At 33.3% G+C, this 20,289-nt stretch overlaps 1 pseudogene across 1 annotated transcript; it reads right to left on the bottom strand.

The window, feature by feature from the left end:
- Window positions 1-17,614: 17,614 nt before the first annotated feature.
- On the bottom strand, window positions 17,615-19,297 carry LOC149230220 (transcription factor bHLH36-like; annotated as a pseudogene). The gene is made up of 3 exons (XR_016247356.1): window positions 18,641-19,297; window positions 18,117-18,500; window positions 17,615-18,032 (listed from the first exon to the last, which is right to left on the bottom strand). The product of XR_016247356.1 is annotated as a transcription factor bHLH36-like (transcript).
- Between the last annotated feature and the right edge of the window lie 992 nt (window positions 19,298-20,289).

Below are 20,289 nucleotides of genomic sequence, written 5' to 3'. Positions count from 1 at the left end.
TGATCTTGTTGAAATAATTTTCCCCCTTGAGCTGGTCTAGAAGGTCACCAATCCGTGGGAATGGATACCTATTCCTAAGAGTGATGTTCTTTAGTTCCTGATAATCAATTCAGAGCCTCCAGGTCCCATCCTTCTTCTGTAAAAGTACAATTGGTCTCCCACAAGATGAGGAACATGGTCAAACGTGCCCTTTTTACAGCAAAACCTAGATTTTCTGCTTGATTTCTTCATTTTCCAGAATGGAGCAGCAATATATCAGCCCGTTGGGTAGAGGTATTCTGGGAGTCAGATCAATCGAATGCTTGACCTGATAGTGCAAGGGTACCCCTGTGGGTGAGGAGAAGATGTCCTTGTATTCTTCCATGACCGTATCCACCTACTTCTGCTGCATGGAGGAACCCTTCCCAAGGGCCATGGATGTGGCCATGATCTTCCCCTTACTTTGAGAGTGAATAAAAAAGAAAACAAATTTCCTAGTCTCGAAGATGATCTTACTGCATTTATTAGAAGAGATAAAAGAGATGGCGAAAGGCGGTTCTAGCTCAGGTATTTTGTATAAGTTACTACCCAAAGAAATAATAACACAGTGGGGTCTAGACTCATATAAAACATGTGGCTTCCACATGTATGGTTGTCCTAGTAATACATCACAAACTTCAAGAGGAGCAACATCACACAACACCTCATCTATGAAAGGCTTGATGTTGTAGGGAAGGCGACATTGTTGGTTGACGTGGAGATCTCGTCCTTGTTGAAGCCACTCGATGGTGTACAGATGCGGATGTGTTGTAGTCGGTAGGCCTAGCCGATTCACGACCTGCACTGAAATGAGGTTCTTTTGGTTCTCATTGTCGACAATGAACTACAGTGGAGAACCCTTCACCCACATCTATGAGTGGAATAGGCATTCCCCCTCTTTTGGATCTTCAGGCTCAATCTTCTGGATCGTGGTGGTGGTCACAGTGGCACGGGACTTCACATCAATGATTTGCTTCCCTTCTTCATTCCCCTTGTCAGGTTCTGACTCAGAGTCAGGACATGTGTCTGACTCACAAGCCTTTAGCTCAGCCACCAGTGACTACTTGACCCGACATTCACTTGTTTGGTGAGTGGAGATCTTATGGAACTCACACCACTTTCCTGTGTCATTCTTTGTCTTCATGTTGTTATTCTTTTCTTGTGTCTTCAATGAGTTAACCTAGGACGCCCAACCTTTACTTGGAACTTTTCTCTATGGTTTGGGGGCACCTTTCCCTTGCTTTAGATGCACAGATCCAAAGTCTCACTTTTTCTATCTAAACTTCTACTCAATCTTGACAACATATTGGTACGCCATAACAAGTTAGGAGATGTCCAGGAACTCCATCTCACCCTAGATTTACCTGTGTCGGTAGCCATGTTGCTTGAGTACAAAATGTTTCTCAGAATCCTTGATACCTAATGTCATGCGAAGGGAATGAAAAACATTGGTAGAATATGGTATGCCTTGGTCCCTTCCCTGACGCAATGCAATCCACTTTATGTATTTATCCACATAGCTCCCGACAAGGTAGTACTGATCCTTGATGGCATCCTAGAACGAGTTCCAAGTGGGTGCGGCCGAAAATAGTGAGGGTGCACTTTTGTCCTTCTTCTCACAGCTTGTTTCCCACTAGTCCTTGCAAAGGTTTGACTACCTTGAGCCCTAAATCCTTATGTCCCGACCTCGTGGGGGACATGCAAAGAAAAAAAGAGAAAGAGAAAACTGCTCTGATACCACTAATCCGAGCTTAAATAGGAATGCAAAAAATTATAGATATCACCATAAATACATTGATGTGGTAGAAATAATGCTTCATTTTATTAATATCAAACACTGAAATATGCTTACAAATAGAAATGAAAATAAACTAGCTCGGGCGATGGTAGCTTATCTCTGAGAAGAGATGTGGCAGCTACATGCCTCTGAACTATGTTACAATGAGGCTCAAGGTCCTACTTATTATTTAAAAACATGACAAAATCCTAAAAAACCAAAACGCTAACCCCAGGAGATGTAATGCCAAGAGTTTGTGGGCCCCGTTGGGGTTAGTTGGGCAACCAATTCCTGTGGCCATAACTTAGTCATATTATCTTCATTTGGCATGTACGATACCTTATTGGAAAGGCCCCTCAAAGTACTACAATATTCTCCCATGCCTACTTTTATAGGCCTACAGCAGACCTCAAAAAAACATCGTTTAGGGTGTCAAAACTAGTCTGAAAGTTCACGACCTGAAAAATTGCTAAAATAGTAAATGTTGAAATAAGAAAGGAAACAAATGAAACCAATTGGAGACCTAGGTGGAGTAGGTGGGTGGCCACCAATATCCACTTGGATCATATCTTGATATCAAGACTCTGTTTGAAGCCTTGTATGGTTTTAAGCCAACAGTTCATCATTTTAGGGTATTTTTGTGTAAGGCCTTTGCACATATTCCGAAGGAGAAAAAATAGAAACTTGATGATAAAGGCATCAAATATATTTTTGTGGGATACTGTTTATAATTTAAATCATATAAAATGTTTGATCCATCTACTCACAAAGTATTTTGGAGCAGAGATGTAATTTTCCATGAACAGACAGATGAAGGCAACAAGTACAAAAGTTACCAAAGGTGGCACATAGTTCCTTAAGTTGAAGACAATAAAGGAGAAGAATATATTCAGAAGCAAAAGCTTGAGGAAGGTTCGAGTGATATGGACATCACTAGTATTCAGAGTTCACCTAGAGATGGAGAAGTACATTTAGAGAACACAGGTGAAGACAGTGAAGTGCGAAGGAGATCTACTCGACAAATTTGTTTACCTTAAAGTTATAAGGACTATGCATTGATTGATAGTGTTTTGAATGTAATAGAACCCATGAGTTTTAATGAAGCTAATGAATATGAAAAGTTGAGAAAAGAAATCAAGGAAGAATATGATTCTATAAATAAAAATGAAACCTAGGAATTGACTTAACTACCTAAAGATAAAGAGCCAATATGATGAAAATTCCTATACAAACCCAAATTTAAAGTAGATGGTACTATAGACAAATATAAAGCTAGATTGGTGGCAGAAGGGTACTCATAAAAGAAGGGTATTGATTATGTAGAAAAAATTGCACCTATAGCTAAATTAAATACTATTAGATTGTTAATTGCATTAGGTATAAAGTACCATTAGGACTAGCACTAATTAGATGTAAAAACTGATTTTTTGAATGGTAATTTAAAGGAGGTGTATTTGAGACAACCAGAAAGGTTTGTGAAAAAAAATCAGGAACATTTATTTTGCAGATTAAAGAAAGCTTTATATGGGTTGAAGTATGCACATAGGTCATGGGATAAGAAGATAGATTGCTTCTTTCTTCAGCAGGGTTTTGTGACAAGTCAAAGTGATATGAATCTGAACACCAAATTTGATGCAAAAGGGAATGTAGTACTAACTTCTTTGTATGTTCATGATTTAATTATCACAGGAAATTCAGACAAATTAATTGATGGAATTAAAGTGTATATGTCACATGTATTTGAGATTAAATATCTTGGTGAGTTACATTATTGTCTAGTTATTGAATTTTGGAGAGATGTTGCTCGGATTTTTGTTTCTCGGTGTAAGTATGTGAGAGAATTTCTTAAAAAGTTTAAGGTGGATTAGTGAAAAACTACTTTTGCTCCAAGAACAAAATGTAAAAGTCCATTTTGACGATGGCTCAAAGGAGGTTGATGGTACATTGTATAGATAACTTGTTGGAATTTTGAATTATCTTATTACAACTAGACCTGACATAGCATACTTTGTTAGTAAGTTAAGTCAGTATTTGTCCAAATTCATTGAAGAGTAGTGAAAGATATACTTAGCTACCTTAAAGGAAAAACTTATTTTGGTGTTAAGTATACTGATTTGTTTCATGTTGAGCTGACATGTTATTCAAATTTAGATTGGGATGGTAATCCAAATGATAGAAAATCTACTACAAGTTATGCTTTCAACATTTGATCTGGGATTGTTTCATGGAGTAGTAAGAAGCAACCTATTGTATCTTTGCCATCTGTTGAAGCAAATTATAAATCTTTGTGTGCAACAACTTGTGAGGTTTTTGGTTGAGTAGAGTTGTTCAAGATGTTAGAGAAAAACAAAAGAATGCCATAGCTATCAAATGTGGCAACCAGAGCTCAATCAAGTTGGAAGAATATCCAATGTATCATGCAAGAACAAAGCATGTTGATGATCAATGAAAAAATTTGTTGTTTTGTTTCGATGACATTTTTATTTAGGATGTACTCCATATTATTCAGAAATTTGTTTAATCTCCCTAACTAAATGTGCTCGTATAAATTATGTGTTGTTTGTTTGCTCATTAATGATATGCAGCGTTGTTTGACACCCTTAGGGGCTCCTCACCTGAGATCTACGGAGTTTCATTCAATTAGTTTGTCTTCCATTTTTTAGTCTATTCTCATATCTTAGCCACATCATCAGATACTAGCTCAGGCTTGAAATCCAAATAGTCTAGAAATGGATCTTCTGACAACCGCAATTTTTCCCTCGCATGTTCTTCTCTCCAACAATGTTAGGGGAAGCCATGGATGGTGGTTATGGTCAACCAAACTTGTAAGAGAGGATCCTGTCTTGTCAGAACCTGTTGTTATATTCACCACTGATGCAAAAATGTTATGAACAAAGGCCTTGAATACATATACACATATTCTAAATGTGGGATTCTTTTGATTTCAACAATTTTTTGGTATATCTTTTTCATGTAGATTTTGTTTCAAATTTGGAGTAGTTTTTTGGATCGGTAAGTTTAAGCTTTGTGATATGTATATTTCAAATGTTCTAGGGAGGTAGTTAAGTGATATGAAATTATGGAAACTAAGAGATTTAATGTTCAATATCCTTTTTGTAACCATGTCTACAGAGAGGAGGACAGGTGGTAGACCATAGAGGCATACTCGCAGCATCTAGAATCTACCCCTTGCACGCAAGTATGAGGTTGACTCAATTGCAGATTCCTCTTGTTAGTAAAAACAAATCCAAGGGTTTTTGAGGATGTCGAATCCATTATAGCATTCAAAAACACATTTTAAACAATAAAAATATACAATCTAGTTAAAGCTTTTATAAATAAAATTTTGTAAAATTATTTTAATCATTATATAGTTATACTATTTATTTTGGGGTGATAATTTTTTTATTTTAATTTAATTATCAATACATATGGCATAAATGGTAAAATTTAACATCCATAAAATATTTCAAACATTTAATATCTAATTTATATTTAATAAATATACTTATAGAAACATACTTTATTATGTATTTTTTTTTAAATACTTTCTTTGTTTTTATCAAATAAATTATAAGGTTTATCATTATGATACTAATAATATTTTTATACTTCCTTATACTAATACTGGGAAGGAATTTATATTCTTACAAGTTTTTTTAATTATTTTTTATTTTTTATTTTTTTTTTGGAAAAAAGAAGAAGACAAATTTTAGATTAAAAAAATTATAATGTTAACTTTTTTACATTATAATTGAATTTATTTGTATTTATTTTAGAATTTTAAGTACAATTGTTGCAATGTTCTCTAGCTAGTTTTAAGTTTTCAAAATTCTTATTATCCCCATGGTAAGGTAGTGGATATTGCAATGGGTTTTTGGTCAAACGCATATTAGTTTAGGTTTAACAAAAAAACTGCAAACAATTCTATAGTATAACATTGCACATTGAAATATATGATTTTTTAAAAATAATTTAATTTATTTATGTTCAATTTGATGGGCTATCAAATTGAACATGTTATTGCCCTTTGCCTCTGTTAATGTGCTCATTACCTCTATTAATTAACCAGAAGTACATAGATCATATCAAGATATAAGATGAACGTTTATGACACAATTTGTTTTGGGAAGGTGCTAAAATTATTGCTGATGAGTATAATCATTTTATATTCCTATTTATAAAAATGGTTAATGATTAAATATATTATTCAAAATTACATATATACTTTAAAATGATTATTTAAAATCACATGTGTATTTTAAAAAGATTTGTTAATGGTATCTGAGAGATATATTTTTATTTTTACATTATATTTTTAAGGGATAGAGGTCACTTAGGTTTTTGTGCTAACTTAGCCACATATAATAGATTTTACACTATTAATGAATGAATCATATTCAAAATAATAAGATATTTGTAATAAGAATAAATATAAAATTTCTCATATTCACAAACTAAGGTATAATAGAAATTTATAATAAGACATCTATACTCACATTTAATAATAAAATTTTCATAAAACTATATTGACAAATTATAAAAAGCCAAATATAAACTATTAATAATTATTTCTATATTGCAATATAAATAACGTTAGTTTACAAATTTAATAATGTATTTAATTATAATTCAAAATTAATCTAATTATAATATTTTAAATATTTTTATTTTTATTGTTTTCTACTTTAATTTAAGTATATTTAAACTAAATAACTATAATGTAACTCTTATTTAATATACCTAACTACTATCTCATATACAATTTTACATTTCTCCATAATAATTTTTAAAATACTTAACCAAAGTCGAAACCTTGCGCATGCGTCTCGATGAGCCTGTGTCTCCACGTAGCTGGGTAATAAATTGTCTCTCCCTATGCAGTTTTTATGTTAATAATTTTAGATTATTGCCATAATTGTGTAAATAGAAGTGTGATATTATGGTGATAGTGGTGATAATATTTGAATTTTCAATTTATTAAAATTTTAAAAAGAAATTGAGAAATAATTTAATTGGTTTTAATATTTAATTTTTATAATTAATATATTGTAATAACTAAATTTATACAATAAAATTATTGATGGTAATTTATTAAATCATTTTGTATTGAATAATTTTTTTTGGAATATTTTATAATATTATAGGGAAAAAATATTATATTTATTAAGATTGAATATATAGGTTTTGGTTTTTTATCTATATTTTTTTTTGACATTTGTAAAGAGTTTATTTTACATTTTATTTAAAAAAATGGTCTATTTTACATTTTATTTAAAAAAATGGTAAAGAGTTACCGAGAAAAGTTTAACATATATAAAAGAAATTTATAATATTTAAATTCTAAATTGAATAAAATAAGTGATATTTGATCCATCTCATATAAGTAAAGATTTGTTCCCACTGAGAATTTGGTTTTCAAACTCTAGAGAAAATGAACGGATTTCTTTTCACTCAGAATTTCGTTTTCAAATTTTAGAGAAAATCAATTTTTGTTCAAGCTGGGATGGCATAAGGATTCTCAACTTTGACCAAATAATTAGGAATATAAGAAGGAATTATTTTGGAGAATAATTGTATTATTAAAATTATTCATATGTCAAATTCTAGGAAAAAATTATGTAGAGATAAAGTGATAGAAATAAAATGAAATTAAAGTATTGTAAGATGGTGATCAAACCAAATCTCAAAAATGAAAATATCTCTATGTGTTGAATATTGTAAAAAGGAAAATAAACATTACAAAAATAATCATAAATTCTTATGAGCTCCATAGTGAGATAAGAATTTGTGAACTTCCAAAAACCTCTTAGAATTAAAGAGTCCCCTTTGTGACAATAGGAAACTTGAAGATGAATAACACCTTCTCTTAAATTGTCCATCACATAATGAGATTAAATCAAAATTTCAAAACATTTACAATACTGCAAATATTCTTGAACTTCTAATTTAATGGAATTGCAACAATATTAAAAAAATTCTAGTAATCTTTTTTTCAAGTATGAAAATAAACTTATAAAAAAAAAAAAAAAAATGTTATTCTTTTAATTTTTAATAGATATTTTTTTAATTTCATCATCATATTAATATCAATGCAATATCACATTATATTTATATTAATATTAACATATAATAAATTAAAAATAAATATTTAATACATACTACATAATTAAATTCATAAATACATTACACCATAACATAAAATTGCAATCTTATTGTTAGTATTCATAAAATAATTAAGGAAAACTTTAAAAAATTAAAAAAATTATTACATATTATTTCAATAACAATTAATCATTTAACTCTGCATGGAGGACATTGGAGCGATCCCACCCTTGTCCTGATATAATGATAGTTAAATTGAAAAAAAACTATGACCCTTGGGGTACTTTGAACTCTACATGTGCCCCATTCAAACCATTTTCTATGGTTTACGCTTCACATCCATGGAAATGTCACTCACAGGAAGAACGCAACACTAGCATGTATAGGCCATCTTGGTGGCTCAGTGCAACGACTCTCCAACCTGTTCAAGTTATGAAGTTGATGAAAATCAATTATGGGGTTTATCGAATTTGGCCCCTCGAGGTTCAATTGCCTAAACCTATGGGTTATGGGCCCACAAAGCTTGTATTTACTAGCACTAATTTTTAGTAATGGAGCTCAATTCATGTTCCCACTTTGTTATCATGCTCCTCTCCCTAATATTCAACCATTTCCACATTGGGAAAATAGTAGATAGGACAATGTTCCATTAGCGCCCCAGTCTCTTCAAATTTCATATTGACACCATTAAGCTCTCACATTTTTCCATGTTGAAGGCTTAACCTGACCCCCGTTAAGCATCGATCACATGACTCAAAGAAAACCTCAGGTTTTCTTTCCCAATTTGGTCCACTGAGCGGTTCAAATGAATTTGGGGTTCGAGCCTACTCAAGCCCCTAACCACTTCTCCCACCTGAATATTTCTCAAGCCTGAACTTAATTGAGCTAGGCCCCACTCCCTTTAGGTCACTTGGGAAAATTTTCATGCACTCACCTTGTTGAATCCCAAAGGCCATTGATTGGATGGGAGGTTCCAATGACCATAATTTGATTCTACACATCAATGGTCATGAATGAGTGGAGGGCCCCATCATGGTTTGATCCATTCAAATTTGATTTCATGGGGTTCTATTCTCTCCTCATTCCAACCCTCTTGACATGCTTCCACCATTTTCCTCTATATACTTAACCACTACCATTCACTCCCAACTCCTTATTTGTCCAACTCTCTCCATGTTGCACCTCTAGACCTCAACTTCTTTTTTGAGTTTAGCTAGTCCTAAATTTTAGTCCCTCAATTGTCAGGGTTTAATTGAATGGTGGCCCAAAACAAACTATATGCATAAAGTAAAACATATGCCTTTTTCAAAAATACACAGGAAACTTGGACCTCCTAGAGCTTGGCTTCCATCTTACGTTGTATTGGCCCCCTTTCTTAGTGTCATTTTACATTACATTGGTCACTACCTACCATTTCACACGATGCCCGTGTAAAGGAAAATAAAACCCTAATAGAAATAGAGGGGTATTATGCCATGTTGGGCCTTCTAGAGGCTTAAAATATTTTACATTTTACATAAAAATAAGAGGAAATCATGCCCTCTCTCATGGTTTCCACAATGTTCCTTCTAGAGGCTTCTAGGAGTCAAGTTTGGTTTGGGGAGGGGTTTATGCCCTTACATCATACTCCCACAGTTGAAAGTATTCATGATCTTCTAATCATGTGGTATCATTACTGCTTCTTGTTCATCTCCATCTCGTTCTTCTCCTTCCTCATGTATTGTTGATATTCTTCTCATACTCATCAGTAAGCTACAACAAATCTTCCACTTGATACTTCACCAAGATCTCTCCTATGGCTTGGTATTTTGGCATCACAAGTTCACCTCATATACAACCTCTTAAGCTTCCTCTCCTCCTCTAGTTGTTACAAATGACCCACTTCTTCTTGACAATTCTACCCACAATTTCAAGTATGGAATTGTCTCAACAACTTCTACCAAACCGCGGCGAGAATTTGTTCACCTTCAACTTGAAGGAAATATTTCCCTACCCTTATACCACTTGATGAAAACAGATTTTTGGCTCTATCAAATTTGACCCCTTGAGGTTCAATTTATTGAACCTGTGGGTTATGCACCCACCAAAATTGGCTTTCATCACCTTAATTTGTAGCAATGGAGTTTAATCCATGCTCTCACTCTATTATCGTGCTCTTATCCCTAATTTTCAACCTTTCCACATTGGCTAAAAGCGCTTAGAACACATTCCAGTAGCAACCTAGTTGGTTCAACTTTCATATTAGTTCCCCCATGCTCTCACCCTTTTCCATGTCGAATTCTAAGCTAAACCCCATTAACCATCAGTCACGTGACTCAAATAAAACACAATGATTTTTTTTAGTCTCTTCCACTCAAGGGTTTAAACAATTCAAGGGTTGGGGCCTACTTAGGCCCCAAACCACTTCTCTTGCACCGACTATTGTTCAGGCACAAACTTACTCACCCTGGGCCCCACTCCCTTTGGAGAGTTCGAGGAAATTTTAATGTGCTCTTCTTGTTGATGGTCAAAGTACCCTGATTGGTTTTGAGGCTTCAATGAACCTGATTCGATCCTACACATCAATGCCCATGAATGAGTGTGGGATCCCGCCATGGTTTCATCCATTAAACTTTGACTCTGTAGGGATCCATTCTCTGATCATTCTAACCCTCTTAACATGCTTCCAACACTTTCCTCTATACGCTTAACTGTTGATGTTCATGCACAACTCCTTGTTCATCCAACTATCTCTGTGACGCAACCTCTAGACCTCAGCTTCTTTTGGGACTTTGGCTAGTCCTGAATTTTGGTCCCTCACTAGCTGGGGTCCAATTGAATGGTGGCCCATAACAAACTATCTGCATAAAATAAAACATCTGCCTGTTTCGAAAACACAAAGGAAAAGTGGATTATAAAAAAAACAAGATTACATGGTGCAAAATCTTAGAGCCTGGCTACCCTCTTACATCATATTGGCCCCCTTTCTCAGTCTATTTTTACATTGCATTGGACACCTCCTCACATTTCACTGGCTTATCATATAAAGAAAAATAAAACCATAACGAAAATAGAGATATATCATGCCATGTTAGGCCTTCTAGAGGCTTAGAATATTTTACAGTTTACATAAAGACCAGAGGAAATCATGTCCTCTCTCCCACTTGCCATGATATTCCTTTCAGAGGCTTTTGGGAATCAATTTTGGTTTTTAGAAGGGTTTTTTCAACTACATAAGATGTACATGGTAGTGGCTCGTGATTCTTATGCTTATTCTTCCTGGTCACTCAATCACCTACACTTTGAACATTCCTTGGTAGCGTGGTAATTAAGCATAGTGGAGTCAGGTTGGTAGTTTTACTGGCCTAGTGTAGCCTTGAAAAATATTCATATCCCAACACATGCATAACATTTCATCCTAATTATGTCAGGATTCATTGGATTTGCACTACTGTATATTAGTGGCTTTGTTTCATCTTCTATTAACATTATTGAAATTAGCATCATAAGGGTCCTTTCATTGCTAAGGGTTACTACTCTATCCATCATGTTGTACAGTATGCATGTCTCCTTTCACTCCAAATTATGGAATTATGATTTAACTGGAGTGTGGTTTTGCATTTCCCTCCTAAGATTTCTGGTTCGACTTAGCCTCTACTACCTTGTTATTGTTTCTTTAATTTTTTCCATTATCATCTTTACCCTTATCCAGCTTGATTGCTATCCTCTAAAGGATAGTGTAGTTCATTTCCCTCTATGACCTCTTTCATCCTCCTTTCTCTTTAGCTCCCTTCCTTTCACTTGCCCTATTGCACCCTTATACTGTGATTCTTCTTCATGTCATTTTCATCTCTTACTACACCTATTCTATCTCCCTTTTCCATCTATTCTTCCTCCTAGATCCTTGTGTTGTCATGTCGCATAGACAATCTATTTATGGAAGAAAGATTGGTAGGTTGGGGCATTCCTTTATCTCTAGGAAAAGGGATATCCATGTCTCTTGAAACTTTCAGTTTCACGTTAATGCTCAAGATTAGAAGTATATGGCTTACTACTGAGAAACCATCCCTAAGTTAGTTCAACAAGATATCGAATGTGTGGAGGAGAGATGTGCTAGGAAAGGCATTTCACCCTGATTATCATGTTTTCCACCACTTGAGACTAGACAGGTGACATTGGAACTTCAACTAGATCACGTTTATCTAGGTATGTGCAAGTTGTTAATGTCCATTTTCATACCAAAGTTCTTATGGATGAATTTCTCATGGATATTTCAAAAAAATCAGTAAGAGAACTCCATCAAGCTAGCAAAGTTGGAGAACAAAATTAAAGGTATAGATCACAAACTCGCTACTCGCACCGAGTGTTTAGATAGCCACTCCTCCGTGGATGAGAAGGATGTTTATTTGATGTGACTTCCTAAATACTCAGTCCAATAACTATTATGTTTTACCAGTTTTTTATTTCAGTTTTAGTTTCAACTTCTTATGTTTAAATTTTTAATATATGTCATGGCTTTATCTATTGAACTTATTTCATGCATTTCTACATATTTAATTCTCTAGTTATATGAGGTCACAAAAACTTAAAAATTATGAACCTATGATTTTGGTTTGGTTTCCCTTCGAGCATACTGTAAGAAGACATTTTTTGCAATTTAGTTCTCTTTTGAGTTCATACAAAGTTCTTAACTTCAAAAAAAAAAAAAAAAATCATTTATCATAAATATATTATTATGTTATATTTGGTTTATTATTATTATTCATTAGCTATGTCTCTCCTTTTCTATTCTCTCCAGTGGATTTCTAATTTTATCTCTTAGTGTCTTACTCTTCTCTAATTTTATTTTCTCACCCTTGTGCCTAATTTGATTCACCTGCTCTAGGATTATACTCTCTCCCTTTCCCCTATATTAGTCCACCTACCCCCTCACATGGATTTCTCCCTTTGTTTCATTCCTTTTACTATAACTAGGGATTGGTTATTAGCTCCTTTGCACAGTGGAAGATGATGATGTCCTGGTCTCTACCCTATTTTTAAGTTTAGCTTTACGACCCACTAAACTAAGGCTTAGGTAGCTACCAAGGAAGCCATGGAATATTATAGGGACATAAACTCTTTAGTTGTTCAAAGGGCCATTTCAAATGTGAAAGAATAAGTTCATCAATCAAGACCTTTTGTTCCATATATATAACATAAAATTTGGAAATGGATTCTTGATGTGGGGAATTCCACTAGGGCTAGGACTACATATTACATGCAAAATGTAAATCTCTACTAGCACATAAAAACATTAATGGGAAGGGTCCTCACTGATAAGGTGAATACATGGCAAGATTTGATCATATGCATGGTAGAACTTCTTGATGTTGTCAAGATGAATAGAAAACTTACACTTCTTTCCCCGAGTATGACAAACCTTGAATTATCATCCTTTGACAATGTCAACAAGCTGCAACATACTCCAAGTAGATACTCCTACTGGATCAAGCCTCAAAGAGCCAATAGTTTGTGGAAGTACTTTTATTCTAATTCCATTAATATTTTTATGAATATAGATTTTACTTTTTATGTTAGTAATATTTTCTATTTATCATACTTCGAGACAATGAACATTATTGACAATTTATGAATTTGTATTAAAAATATAAATTTTTGAATCTATGTTATTGGTCTTGTTTCCTAAGAGCTAGAGAAATAGTTAATATTCGCTATGCATATATTGTTATTTTGAATGAAAAAGGAATGACTTGATGTTACAAAAAGAAAAAAGTCATTACTATTCTTATTAATTTGAAAAATAAAGATTTTTTTATAAATTTCATTATAATAATATTTAAAATAAAATAAATGTGAATATTTGTAAAATTCTTTTTAAAATATCTATACTATAATTAATTAGGAACAATATCTTTTAAAACATGTGTTTCCTTCTACTAAATTATAAAATTAAATCCATAAAGATATAAAATATGTACATCTAGATTGTGACTATTTTGATAAACAAAAAAATCCTTATTTATAAAAAAATAATTATTATTATTATTATTATTATTATAAAAATAATATCAGTAATAAATTATTTATAAACGATATACGAGAGCTTTTTTAATGTGCAATAAACCGATATTAATAAAAAATAAACTAATATAATGCATTGATAACTAATAAAGGGATCAAACTTATATGTTATGAGTGGTCACTTTCCACATTCCATTTCATCCTAATCAACTATACTTTGTTTTTATTAATTATAATTTCTTATACTTAATTTTTTAGTTTTGACATTTTATATTTTTCAATCATCTTAATTTGAATATTTGAACAAGAGAATGAAATTTTTGTTAATATTAATATAATTTGAATATTAATATTAAGTTATTTGGTTTGTTTTAAATTGATGATGCTTAAGGTTATCTAAGTCTAATATGGTCTATTGGACATTAAAAATTAAGAAATTAAGTGAAATTCATTAACATATTATTTCTATGCTCGAAGAGATGTGAGAGAAGCATTCCTAGATCACCATAGATTAGTTACCATAATAGGCTAAGAAGGTTGGTAGTGTATTTTTTCTTTCGAAAATTAGAAGAGATTTGACTGCAAGCTGCACAATTTAAGAGAAAATTTTATTCATATTCAAACCTCTTAGTCTCATAGAGGTGGCAAGCTCTTTCTTCCCATGGTGTTTTGGAAGTAGATCAACACATAGCTTCAATACCAAGCTCATTATAATTATCTCTTATCTTAGCAATAATAATTTTATTCTTAACACTAGTCCAAATAGATAAATAATTATACTTTTCAAGATTGGAGCTAACCACCTCCTTATAATATCTTATTTTCTTTCTTCCCTCTAACTAGTTATCACCCCATAACTTCTCTTGAAATTTGGAAATAATAATATTTTTAATATTAACCTTATTCGACAAGATTATGTCCTTTCCTATCCCCCAATGGTATAATCAATATTGGGCATAATTATCCCATCCTCGCTTGATCTGAAGGTGGGTTTTTCAGCTGGAAGAAATTTTGGGAAACCTCTTAGCTTCCATGTTGTATAACTTCTTCATATACATGATATACCTAGTCATAGTCATGCTTTCAACAAATAAAAGGCTAGCTTCAATCAAGAGGATAGGGTGGGGAATACGCCCTTGAATCTTAAGGTTATAGGTAATAAAATTCTTTTGGATTTGTTCAATATTCCTTCATGATTCTCTAGATATACTACAACTCCAAACCTCACATCCATATAAAATAAAAAGGGTGACAATGATTATCCAAGAGGAACTATTTTTTTAACACAAATCCAATGATTTGTTGACTTAGAATTACTTTCAAACCCATAGTAAGCTTTCCATCATCCACTTATACTTTTCTTAATGTTATAATTCCAATTGAGCTGATGATTGATGTTAATTCCTAGATATTTGTATGAAGGAACTTCGTCCAAGTAGCTATTATCATAAATGAAACTATCATAGGTAATATTTTTATATTTATTTATCATGACATTATTCTTTCCAGCATTAAAAATCATACCCATCTTGGAGCAAAAATATTGGATGATTCCTAGTTGATTTTCAAGAGCTTCAAGGCTCTTTGCCAGAAGAACAATATCAACAACATAAAGGAGAAGAGTTATGACGATACCAATTAGTGTGGTGCCAACCCATCCTACATCTTCTAAACACTCTTCAAGATTATCAATGTAAATTCCCAAAAGGGTAGGGAATAAGTGACACTCTTGCTTAAATCTAACATTTCAATTAACTTCTCAATCCCCTCAAGCTTGGAAATAACATTCACATACAACCTTGTCATAACAACCCTCAACTCGGGAGGAACCATTAGCTCATCTAGCTTCTTCGATAGCTTCGTCCTATGAACTATGTCAAAATATTTTCTAAAGTCCATGAAACAACAAAATAGGTTAGTCTTATTATTGTGACAATATTTTGCAATGATCCTAAGAGTAACAAGATGGTCAAAAATTGAATGATGACTCGTAAACCCAACTTAGCCCTTAGCTCTTTTACCATGGATTTCAAGCCATAAGATAATCTTATTTTCCAAAATAAGTCCATACAATTAGGTTAAAATGTGGTTGATCATAATAGTTTTATAATTAGAAGGAACTATTTTATCCCCACTTTTGAAGATACAATAAGGCTATATGTCCAAGGCTTAGCAAATCCTTGCTTCACTATCAAATTGAAGAGCTTGTGCATGTGAGGGATGAGGATAAGCCCTCCCATTTTAAAAAGTTCATCTTGATATCCTTTAATATTCTTAGCTTTCACATTAGCGAGATGCTTAACCCCAAATTCAATGTCTTCCAAAGAAAAAATACCATCCTCTATAGTAGCATTCAAAAATGGTGACCTTGAAATTAGGGGATTCATAAAGGTTTTTAAGGTATATATTTTAATTCTTTAAGGGAAACAAATTAATTTCTTTAGTTTTACAAAGTAAAAGTTTCCTCCAAAAATTTTTGGGATTTACTCTAGAAAGGTGAAGTAGTTGTTCTTGTGTCCTATTTGTATATATTTTTTTCTTTCTTTTAATAAGATCTTTATACAAATTTATATTATCATGTTTTTAGGTATCACTAGGAACATCCCTAATTTACATTCTCGCAATCATACAAGCATTATTATACCAATGGTTGGTACTTCTATTATTCTTTTTATATGTTACCTCATAACTTGCCATGGTAGTCGAGAGGGTTGTACTGAAATTATGATAGAGATGCTCAATGTTATCATTATAAGTTATAAGGTATTAATCCCTTTTTAAATCCTCTAAGAAGAGATACATCTTATTTTTGTCAAAGAGTAGGTTCCTTTGGCTATCATAATTCTATTGCACATGGCTAGTGTACATGTTAAAGTTTAAAGTGGAGGACAAAGGTCTATAATCATAATCACATTGATGATTATTTAAGAGGTCGAAACTTACATTTTGGATGGAAATAAGGATATCAAATATCACATAATCCATGAAACTATTGCCAAGCCCATGAATACAAGTCATCTAGTTGGACTTTTACCACTTGGATATGCCATTACCTTTTATAAGGTTTTGGGAATTATAGAGCTTGATTAACTCAGTACCAAATAAATTATGGATCCAGTCTTTAGAGTTTCTTCTGAATCTACTAGCTAAATCAGGATCCTCACCTAGCTAAAGAGGATTATGGTTGGATTAATTACTTAGAAGAATAGTTTCGTTGGTTGTAGTAGTGAAGTCTCCTAAGAGGAGGATATTACCTTCATTCCTTGGATTATGAGTAACCTATTATAGGTTATTATACGGGAAACTTTTATCTGGATTATTTCTCTTATAGAAAGTAAAGTTGATAGGTGCAAAATAACAAATTAGGATATAAATCCTCTTAGTGTTAAGGATTTCAATCCAAGTGTGATGAAGCAAAGTTTAAGGGGAAACATTTTTTTTTTTATATAACAAGTTATACATCCAACTCCTCTATGAGAGAACTGACCATAGAACAAATCCATAAATGTGTGGTACCTTTGATTCATAATATTCCCAAATTTAAAATAAAAAAAAACTAACTTAATTTCACCAAAGATCCAACTTTAAAATAAAATTAAGAAAAAATAATCTATTTACTTTTCTATTTGTGATATATTAATTATCATAAAATTAAAATATTCAATATTTTCCATTTTTTTTTAATTAATAAATTAATAAAAACTAGTCGCTACATAGATCACCTAGTCCATACTTCATAAATTAATACTAATTACTAACAACTCTACTAATTACTAACAACTCTAATGAAAATATGACAAATTCATACTATACTCAAAACTGAAGGCGGCCCGATTTCTTACGTGACCTATTTTATCCATTCCTATTCATAAAAATCAAAGCAATCATCGATAGAGCACTACCTCAAATCATTTATATCTAAGTTGCACTCGTCTAAGAAAATGATGTACTACAGATCCTTAATTGAGTTTTATTCTTGGCGTAAGCTGGTCAAACCTTTTAGCCCTCATTTGTGCTCAACAAGTATTTCGTCTCGAGCTTCCAGAGATCGGAGTTCGGCCTTGTTACCCGAGATTAAATGCCGAAGCGTGTCAGAGAGGTCGTCCATGTTAAAATAATCAACATCAGTCACCTGCAGCAGCGTAGAAATATCTATGTTCAGATTCTGGTAAAGCAGAAAGGGAATCATAGTGTTCCCGCGAGAATAGAAAAATACCTTGCTATGTATGGTATGAAACACTGCATTATTGATGACAGAAGACGTAGCGTTCACAACTTCAAGCCCACATTCTTCCAACACCATTAGAAGATGGGAGTAGACAATCTGATCTTGGAACGCGTTAACGGAGACCTCAACACTGGAATGGGAGAAATTTATTTTCATGGAAGGGATTTCCCGATCCGATCCCTGGAATCGCAGATGTTTCCTGCAAAAATTCTTCTTAGATGAGGATTGAATGCCCACAAAGGGAAATTCTTCTTTTTTAGCTAAACTGGTCTTCATTCTATCTCTTTTTCTTGAGAGATCTTCGATTTTTTGCTGTAGATGACGAATATAATTAACAGCTCCAAGCACTTGGTCTGACTCTGCACGTTTTCCCTGCTCAACAAAATATGGATCTGCCCATTCATAAAACTGAAGCAAAGGAGATGAAAAAAGTGAAAAAAACCCTAAAGAATACTTTGAAGCTGGATGCCTCTCAAGCAGAAAACCCTAGATACCAAATGAAGAAAACGTACCCGAAGATTTTCTTCTGGAAGCAATGCCCTCAGCCCGGAAAAGAGCGTTTTCATCTCCTTCCGCCTCTGTTTTTCAATCAAACTGTGATTCCACCTTTTATCGGTCGGAGCGGTTTGTGATACTGTATCCCGATAAGGACCATGAATTACCAAACCAGAATTGCAGAATGCGCTCATCAAACAAGGATTATCCGAATGGTCCTGATAGTCGACTGGGGTTTCAAATATGCAGCTGCTGATGAAATTGGAGGTTTGGGCATGATGGTTATTAAAAGATTGAGGATCTTCGGTCGATTGTAACAGACTAGAACGAGATACACCCTCTGTAACATCGACAGACATGTTTATGCCATCGTTACAGGAGAGGAATATTGCTTGGAACCCAGAAGGAATACTCATATTTATGGTTAAAACTCAGATAGATGTTGCAATTTGCAAAGGGTGGGAGTTGTAAAGCTAAGAAATCTTTGCCAGCGATTTACAAGCAGAGTGGGTCCGTGATCTTCTGCAACAAGATTAGGGTTTGATCTCTTCGATCATACGAACTTAGGAACAAGATCTCCAATCCTGATAAACAACTCGGGAACCGCCTACCAGGCATACAGTTCGCCGAAATTCCTGTCAGATATCGTATACGAAATCTTCAAACCATTCCACTTTATGTAACCTGTAGACCCTACACATAACAATAATTAGCAATTCTTTATCTAACCAGAGTATGATCGTATTTTACTTTACGGGCACGTGTCTAGACAGTCTTTCTTGACGTGCATAAATACGAGTCGTGGGATGCACTGTGGTCGTGGCCGGCGGCTGCAATGTTATTATATTTGAATTTTGGACCAAGACCCTTAATATCGTACGATTTCTCCATTATCTTAATGTCATTTCCAAAACTTTTCTACCAGGATGACCACGAGCCGGAGCCGGAGCCGGTTTCCCGTTATACCAAAATCGGTAGGTACTAGTAAGCTTTTCAAACTGGTAACGGATATTTAGGGTGGAAATTATAGTAGGTTTTTTAAACTGGTAATTAGGATATTTAGGGTGGAAATTATAGATTCTATAGTATATTTAGTAGTTTGGTAGTTGAGGAGGGTTTTTTTTAACAAAGACGATCCAGATCAAATTTCATGGAAATACCGATATATTAATAAATTTTCTAAACCTAGTAATAAGATTTCAAAGTGAAAATTATAGATTCCATAAATATCATGTAATTCCTCCCAACCCCTCACATATAGCTCAGGAAATTAAACTTAGATCCAAACTCACTCTGATACCTTGAAGAGATTTACTATTACTCGAAAACTCATCATGAGTAAACTTACTATACAAATAACTAAGATCCCGAAACTGGAAAATTATAAATTCCATAAAAATAAAATGATTCTTCCAATACACTCTGCGGATAGCAAGATAGAAATTATGGATTCCATAAAAATGGACGATTCTTCCAATACACTATCGACAGCTGATTACTCCGCTTCTGAATTATCGGCTACTGTAATTCACTTGCTGTAACTTACAATCATTGGTGGCACCAAGTCATCTAGAGGGAGAAGGCTACGAGGTCACCTGGAAAACAGTACACTAAAATTTTAACATTTTCTTAACTAATTCTTGTATGAAGATAATAAAGTACAGCT

This window comes from Pinus tabuliformis, chromosome J, assembly GCF_031772625.1.
Source record: "Pinus tabuliformis cultivar Carrire ecotype Pingquan chromosome J, CPIR1, whole genome shotgun sequence".
NCBI classification, from domain to species: Eukaryota; Viridiplantae; Streptophyta; class Pinopsida; order Pinales; family Pinaceae; genus Pinus; species Pinus tabuliformis.
This window is presented reverse-complemented; position numbering and strand designations above follow the sequence as displayed.